The sequence below is a fragment of the Rhyacophila brunnea genome, unplaced genomic scaffold (assembly GCF_057557595.1).
Source record: "Rhyacophila brunnea isolate RB1 unplaced genomic scaffold, BYU_Rbru_1.0 scaffold_6, whole genome shotgun sequence".
NCBI lineage: Eukaryota > Metazoa > Arthropoda > Insecta > Trichoptera > Rhyacophilidae > Rhyacophila > Rhyacophila brunnea.
Genome location: NW_028233276.1, coordinates 47,530,905 through 47,540,472, shown reverse-complemented (window position 1 = coordinate 47,540,472; position 9,568 = coordinate 47,530,905). Strand labels below are relative to the sequence as shown.

Below are 9,568 nucleotides of genomic sequence, written 5' to 3'. Positions count from 1 at the left end.
AATTTATTTATTTATAAAAGAGTATTACGGCATTACAGCGATTGGCCAATGTGCCATATTCCATAATTAATACAAGATTATAAAAATGACTTAATTACAAAATAACAACCAGTATATATAACAAGAAAGTAGAAAGGACAGTATATGCTTATTGCTTATGTAGATATTAGAGTAAAATGATAAATACAATTATAAATTTAACCTATTTAACTCGTCCACAAACATGATATAATTAATAAAAAAATAAATCAACCTTAATGGTGCCATCAAATAAGTTAATCGCACGATACACAGCATCATGAAACATCACATCTGTTCTGCGACGAGGTATCATGAAGACCGAATTACGGGTGATATTGGTGGGAACATGAAAATTAATATTTGCCAGTATAATATACGGATTGTAAATGAACCCACGATGAAGTAAAAAGAAGTGCTTTAAAAGAGCAATCACTCTTCGAGTGGACAGGGATTGCATTGATACCATACTGATACACTCTGTATCAATCAATACCCAGAAGAAAACGAGTCGGAAAATTTATTTTATTATCTCTGTCATAAGGAAAGAATCCATATGTCTTTATGTCTAAATGTAATGCTAAATGCTAAAAATGCTAAAATGTCTAAATGTAATGCAAAAAACGAAAAAATTGAAAATATTGTAAATTATCAAAGAGATTGGAGTCCAATCTCTTTGTAATTTATAGATTTTTTATTCAATGAATAATACAGAAGAATTATGAATGTAGGATAAATTAAATATTATTAGCACGTGCAAGAAGCTAGATACATACGTTAAAACTAAAGTTTGGAGGGATCCTGAAACCATTGCTCAAAAAATATGGTTGCCAATATTATCAAAATTTGACTTACGACGCATAATTATTATTAGTAAATTTCGGGGTAATTAGTATGATACAGATTGCATATTTGAGTACCTTGGTATCAAAGTGGGACAAACGCCACTAAATTCATGTTTTTATTGATTATGGTAGTGCAAGTGATGCTCTTTTAAAAAAATCCACCAAAAATATAAAAAACGGCAGTTTTCATAGAGATTTTTGCGTTTAAAGTTGGTGTTTTATATGAAAAACGGACACTTTTCACAAATGTTTGCGAGTCTCTTATCAAATTTTGTAAATGGCTTATGTCCCACTTTGATACTAAGCTACTCATTTGTTAAAACACGTTGTCCGGAATCCGATGGCTGCAAGCTCGAGTACCTACTACCTATACCTACATGTACATATACATAATATGTTTCAAAATAAAATATCTCCTAATCTTATGTATGTTTCTGAGGACATCACAAACATAGAACTCTCCAAACCAACCCGCCCCTCACCACACTCGGTCTTAATCGAGCGATCACGAGACCCTGCGTTTGGATTTGAAACATCTATATATATATATACCTATATGTTTTCCTTATTAAGTATTATGTATTTTAGTATTTTATCATACTGCATTTTATGTAGTACATGCCTATATAATATCTAAATTCGCTACACAATATTTTGACATAAGTATGTAGTATGTAAGTAGTATCAAGTGAGGGAAAAGGTTTGTTATGACTTATGACTAAACTTACAATGTTCGTAAATAATAATAATAATATATAAGATTAGTACATGATGTTTGTACGTGATTGGTGACTGATAGTAATGTCCTCATAATATTATTTATTGTTACATATTTCTTAACTGTATGTACCTACCAAAATACTTCCCGGATAGATTCTAAGTGTTATTATAATAATCATTTTATTCATATTGTAGCTATTTTGTAATAATATTAAATATACCTATTTAAAATCATAAATCAAATATATTTTTGTGCTTAGATTCATTTATTTATCTAGACGTAAAATGTATTAAAGATCAGTTCGAAACGTTCACTACATGACACAAAAACGTAATCAAAAGTACATTATCAAAATTAAAATAATCCGAAATAATTTGGTGCAAAAAAGAAATTGCTCTCCCAATTGGCATTAGTAATGGCAGGTTAACTCTGTACTCTGAGAGAACGAACAGCTGATGCTCCCTAGGGACACATATTACATTAAAACATTACTTTACACACATAGGTACTACAACATACTAAGATACACGGCGCAGGTCTTTCTTGATTCTAAATGTATTCAAATAGAATTATTGTAGGATGCAATTGGAATAGTCGTACTTGATTCCAGTAACTCTGTCACATTATGGGGGGACAAAAGTATAGTAGGTACCTATTCCGTTATTCAAGGAAAAATCGACGGTAAACGTAGCAGAGGAAAACGTGGCTTAAGAATCTCCGTGATTGGTATGAGTGCAGCTCCATCCAGTACCAGATGATTGAGCAAAGATCACTTCCTAGCCTTTTTCGAATTAATGCTTTTATAAAGAAGTGTCAATAATAACTTAAATGGTGTTAACTGTCAACTATTTATAGAAAGACACTGTATTAATGAAAATAAATTACAATACCTATATAATACGAATTCCATAAAAATAGAAAACGATCAGCACCGGTTTCGTCTATTTCGATATAATATTCTCAATTACTACACTAACACATTTTTAACCAAAGAGTTTCGACTATAAAGAGTCTTATAAGTTATTTGAAATTATTTAGTAAATGCTACGAGCATGGTTAAATTGATAAACTCCACAAATATTAACATCGCGCAGTAGGCATTCCGATTTTCTGACATTCGCAATGGTTGCAATTTTTTTATGTTTATTTTGAACTTACTCGAGTCTCGACTGCAGTTATAAACGGATTTACACAAATTTGACTTGATTTTTGAACTTAATAATAATGCCGAAGTGTATGCAGTATTAATTGCAGCTTATCTATCTACTCATTGTGATGGATTGTCTATTCATACGCCTTATTGGCAAATAAATGTCATAGAAGTAGCGTGAAGTTCTCTGAAAATGAATCAGCAAACCGAAGTCAGTTGTAGCTAACTTAATAAGTGGACCAGTGGTTGCTTCAATTTCATACATTTAAGTTCCATCTCTGTATAAGAAGGTTTTTTCAACTTCTTTGATTTTAACGCTATTATTTATAGATACCTACTAAAAACTTAAAAAAAATATTTACTGAACACATAAAGACTAGGCATGTAATGTAGAATATTGGAAGTTTCAATACTGTACAACTATTTACTATACTAGGGTTGGCGAACCTTTTTACGTATGCGTGCCAAAATTTTCAAAATATTATGTTAATCAGTTTTTCATGCGGAAAAATAATTTTTATATATTATTAAAAAAGTTTAAAAAGTACAATTTAGTTCTTGAGATTCTATCTTTCACCGTATTTCTGGTCGAAGGCACATCTTTTATTCATTGAATAAATTTTTACGTGTTTTCAACATTTTCAAAGAGATCGTGGGACCATTTTAACCATGCTTTTTATATTATATTCTCCATCACTGAACGGTATTCCATTTTTAACTATTATGTTTGAGGCGCAATAACAAGTAGATATTATATTTGAATGACTGCCGATAAATTTCATTAGGTTTGTTGATTGAATATTTTTATATTTTAACTGTCCGATCAATTCAAATTAGATCAAATTTAATGATCAAGTCTAAGGACTGACCTATGCAATTATATATTATTTACATTAAACGTAATAGATGCCTCATATTTTTCATACAATGCGATCTGTCATTTATGCGTGAATTTTGTTATTTCCGTTATAAATAATATTAAAAACCGAAAAAAATATGTATGGCCATGTCGTCATTATTTTTTAATAATCCATTTATATAATTTACATATATATAATTTATATAATTTGTAAAACTTTTTTGTGATTTAAAAAAAAAAATTTAGACTAGGTATTTTTTTATCTTCAAAATAATCACTACGAGAGATGCCCTGGTTTGTAGAGTCTCCTTTGACGAGGAATGAGCTTAAGTTAATACTGAGGCTAAGACCAGGGCACACAATGGACAAAAGATTTGATGTCTTCATGAGAAGAAGCGAATCGCAACTCTGCGATGAATGTCATGTTTTAGAGGATATTGTACATATAGTACACTACAATACCCTAAATATGAACTTCAAAGAGTACAGTTGCGAATTGCGGATATCTATGAGAATGCCGACGAATTGAAAGGTGTCCTGGCGGTGGGTAAGACGGAAGAGCTAGGCAAAATTGTAAAGTTATTTAACAGAATAGGAGTGGGGACCTGATCGACGGATCCCCTTCTAGAAGAGAAGAGGCGATATGACAGCGAGTCGCAGTCAAAGCCTCGGTAAAATCACAAAAAAAATCTTCAAAATAAAACATTCACGTGCTACAGGTTCGCCATCACTGCACTATACGATCTCACGAAAAGAACAATTAAAAATATGTAGATTAAAATGATGCATTGTTCAATAATTATCTACAATTAAATTAGATTAGGTACTACGCTTATCTACCTATTAAAGTATGTGATTTTACAAAGTTTAATGAACAAGATAAGAAGTAACAACGTATGTAGGTATCTATTTGGAATGATATTACTATTTTTTTCCGCCAATAGTGAACATAATATTGTATACCTACCTATGAGCATCGGGAAAAAGCGATAAGCAGAAAGAATTTCAAGATCAAATTTAATGTGCTGGTTTATCAGATCTCTGCAATCTTTTAAGGGCTTAATTATTATACAATGTTGACGCAGGCGTACTCAACCCTATGCTATGCCTCATAACATAAAAATATATTTTATTAAGATTCGCATCCCCTATAAAACTAATCGGTGACATATTTTTGGATGAATAAGTGAGTTTAACCATGTACAGTAATGCCTGTGAACGAATTGAATCAAAAATAAAATAATTACAAGATAACAAGAACTTTTTATATAGGTACTTACAACTTTTCTTTTGAATTATTATGCTCCATATGCTCATACTTGTACTTGATATGAAGTAAATAAAAAACAAACAAACAAATATATAATACTGAAATGTCATTTTGATTTCCATAGTAAAGCACGTGTATATATTAATAATTTAGTTGCTAGGACCACCCCATTTTTCTGAAATAACTTTCCATACAAAACAGAATTAACTGAAAATGAATTCAATTCTGCTTAAAGATGACTAAAAGTATTAAAAGAATGCATTGGCATCGTGTTCTGATATATTCTATAAGTTTCAAATGTCTAGCTAGTCGGAAAGTTAGTTAAAAACTGGACACTGGACAAACAACCACCGGACAACCAAGAATACGAGCTAATAAAAACGTTGTAATAATAATAATAAAATAACTCTAAAATAAAGAAATCACTTGACCCATGGGTTAAGAGCCAATGAATTTTCAATTTATTAGAAATAGTAATATTTTTTTTTACACTGCATACCTACAGAGGATTTTGAAAACTTTTCTGTCCGGAAAACGATAATAAGTAAGGAATCGGGTACGAGAATTATCATCATTTAATTAAAATTTAAATTTATTCCGTGACTAAATTTAATTGGGAAACACTGCTCTATAGGATTTTAACATAAAACATTTTATATGCTGTTAGAAGATCCCCCGTACAATGTAATTACCTAATAAAATAAAATTTGGATGGACAAAACAATTCAATATTTTTACAAGTCGTCTTCTGTTCATAATTGGCCGACCTTGCTCTTGGGACACTCTCAGCACAATATTGAAGAGCGCCTAACGTTCGCTACACTACGGTATCCGACTACATTACGGGTGATCGAGTAATAATATCTATTGTATTCACATTTAACCAAATTGTGTTTTTTCGTGTCAGGGGTCACACACGTTGGCTAAACATTTTACCTTTTTAATTAAGTGATGAGAGTATTAAAAAGTTAGTTAGCAACAATACACGTTATTTACGTATATATTATTAAGTATTATAAGTGCACATATATACGCATATTTAATAATCCATGGAAAAACCTAATAGCTTTTGCATACATTTAGTACTCGAATCGGGTATAATATTATATAATATATTTAAATTGCTTTAAACAAAACTAATACTAGGTCCATAGCATCTGAGACGAAATCTTTAAAAATCTTCCCAAAGGGGTCAATTTAAATTCAAATTGTTGGTATTTTTTCCGTCTCCTCGATTGGATATGATATAATACGAGATTACGAATCACGATCGAACGGATGAAAAAAAACCTTACCAGAATATTATCTCGAATCAATCGGCTTAATTTTTTTTCAATCTGAATTATCATTGTTTGCCGTTTTGCCAGGTCAAGGTTCCCCGGATAGGTACAGTACCTACTTGGTCCAATATCGATAACTATACGATATTAATTATATTACTAAACGATATTAATTTTGGTGGGTCAGATATACCCCATTAAATTAATCGCACACCTGTGCGTATGAATTTTAAGATTTTTGATTATAAATACCAATAATCTTAATTATTTTGGTATTCGAGATACGCCTGATTCACAATTTCGATTGATAAGATGACATATTTTAAATTGCAATTTAAGGGATGAAGAATACTCATACACCATAATTTACAAAACAAAAGAAAATTTTAAACAAGTTTTCAATGTGGAGAAAAGTGTAACTAAATTAAATAAAATAAAATTGTTGGTTCGATTATTCATTTATTTATTTAAAAAAGACTCGTTGAGCACATAACAAATTATTAATTCAATACGTTCACAACATGACATTTAGAATAAAAAGTACAAGTAAAAAACAAGGTAGAGAAAAAAAACTAAGCAAAAAATAATTTTATAGAAAAGAAATAAAATAAAAAAACAAATAAAAATACAAATTAAACAATACATTATTTTGACATTTAAAAATATGTATTGATCATAATTGTAGACCTAGTGATTTTTTACAAATAATTTGAATATATTGGTAATTTTAACTAAAGCCCTCAAAAGTTCATCAAGTGCAAATAAGTCCGGCTGCAGGAAAAGCTTCTTAAACAGCGCTTATAGAATAATTGAACATTTTTGTCACGGATGTTTTCTATTTCGAAATACAATTTTAAAAACAGAATATATTATAATGCATCGCTAAAAATGTCTACATCTCTAGGGAGTGCATTGACCAGCCGCACAGTCCTCGCTATTGGTGCCTGATGAGCCTGATATGAGGGAACAGCGGATAACAGCCTTCATCCCAAAATAGGTTATGGCTGCTGCGATCACGCATGTAATTGACGGTTGCATAAAAATTCAAATTTTCTAGAATATCGGGATTTTAAACTATACCACGTGAGAGCAGGGAAAAATGCTTTAAGAACAGAAGTGACCTACGAGCTTCAAGAGAATGAAAGGCGAGCATGCCTTGAAGAAAGTTAGTCGGATAATACTCATTTGAGAAGTCAAAAGGAAAATAATTATAAACATTAAAATAAAGATGTCGAAGATTTTTTTACTGAATACGCTCTAGAACAAGCTTATAGGAAACCTCATAAGGACTCCAGATAATGGACATATTATTATACTCAAGAATACTACATACTAACGACATCATAGAGTGTACGTAAAACAGTTGGATTCTTGAATGGCTTGGCTTGTTATTTATTTTGCTATTTATCATCTCATCACAGATTAAATATCAAAACATAATATACTACATAGTGGTTCAATTATTTTTGTCTTTTTAGTTGTTTGTCTGCCGCAATACGTAGGAGCAAAATTTGGAATAAAAAAAATCCCACAAAAAAATCTTCCGGGAAAAAACGATAATGTTCAATTTATAAAAAAAAACGTAAATAAATTTTAGTAATTATTTCAATGTATTCTTGCATTGAATGACGCGAATATTAAAACAAAAAACACGTTATTCGTATATGCTAATGTTTTTAAACGGGTTAGTAGTCACGTTTCTGCAGAGAAGGACCTTCGTCATACGGAGCATGCCTAACCCGGTTAAGGATTTTGGCGAAATTGCTTCAATGTCATTGCCATATTATCATAAGATAATAAATATATATCAGTGTATCGGGTACCTAACAATATTAAATGCAAATGTTTTATAAAAAAAAAAAACTGAAACTGTTAATATATGATTACTCACTTATAAGGAGGTTGGTAAAATAAATACAATAACGCCAGTGTCACAGTAAGGAACGTCAATTTGATGTACTTAAATAAAAGGGATTTCAAGACACATTTTAATTTTTTTTCAAATAAAAATCGATGTTTTTTGAGCAAAATAAAACTATAAATAGATAATTTTATAAATAAAAAATCTTTCAAACGATATTAATTAAATGATAAAAACATACTTACATATTATGTATAAAGAATTCAACGAAACCTCTTTGTACATAACAGTTTTTTTAAGTTTTTTTATTATTTAATTTGTACTTTAATAAAATAATGATCTCCTGTGTAGAATTAACAAAATTAATTAAAATTATTTCTAGATCTACAAATAAGCAAGATTTATTTAGTTTGTGAAACATATTATATTATTATGATTCATATTTAGATAAACGTTTTTTCGATTAGTTTTAGAAGTTGGCTTAATATCTGATTTACTCGTATATAACACAGCTTACATATATTATAGTAGAACAATTTTTCAAGATATCGTAATTTAATACGCTTTGTTACTAAAATATGATGTTAATAGAAATTGTATGTGTTTCCTTTAAACTGCCGTCACCTTTTTCACTTACTTATCTTTACTTACGATAACCGATGGTATTTGTGGTAAAATCGGAGAAGAATAAAAATGCTGCAGTTATGTTTAGTTGGCACTGATGCATGCAAAAAGAAACGCTCTCATCTATGACGATGACGTATTTACGACGTGTTAAGTTACCGATGGATTCAATGAGAAATTATTACTCTTAGTTTTACATCTATATATTTTTCAATTTTCATTGGGTTACTTAGTATTTTTAAAACTAGGTTTTTATAACTATCTTTACATGAATGGATATGATACCTATAGATTATTTAAATGTACTGTTGAAAATAAAGTAATTGGTTTATTGAAGAAATTACTATAAAATTATTCTGCTATGGTCGTTTTGTATTATGGAATTATAGCAAGAATGTACCTACTAATGTTTAGTGTCAAAATTTATAAAGACTTCTCATATCACTAGAGGTTATAGCTACATAATAAAAAAAATCCTTATTCTCGTGTTATAATAATTACAAGATAAAAAGAACTTTTTACATACGACTTTTTTAAATTTTCTGTTGAATCATATTGACAATTCTATGTATTAATAAAAACTTTTTATTGTACTTGATAGAAATACTGAATAAATATTATATAATACAGAAATGTCATTTTGACATTTCATATTGATTTCCATAGTAACGCACCGCGCACGTATATATTAATAATTTAGTTGCTAGGACCCCCTTAGCAACCAATAATAGTGAGTAGTAAATATTACTTTAATGAATTTTTTCCGAAACATACAAAACAGAATTAACTGAAAAAGAATTCAATTCTGCTTAAAGATGGCCAAAAGAATGCATTATCGTCGTGTTCTGATATATTTTTAAAGTTTCAAATGTCTAGCTAGTCGGGAAGTTAGTTAAAAATCTTGGACAAACAAGAAAAAATCTGTACCGGACAAACAAGA

The 9,568-nt window shown here is 29.8% G+C and overlaps 1 protein-coding gene across 1 annotated transcript in view; it reads right to left on the bottom strand.

Annotated features, from left to right (window-relative positions):
- Positions 1–9,568, bottom strand: part of shd (cytochrome P450 family 24 subfamily A member shade) — an 84,063-nt gene that overhangs the window by 49,909 nt on the left and 24,586 nt on the right. The gene's annotated exons all lie outside the window — the stretch shown is intronic.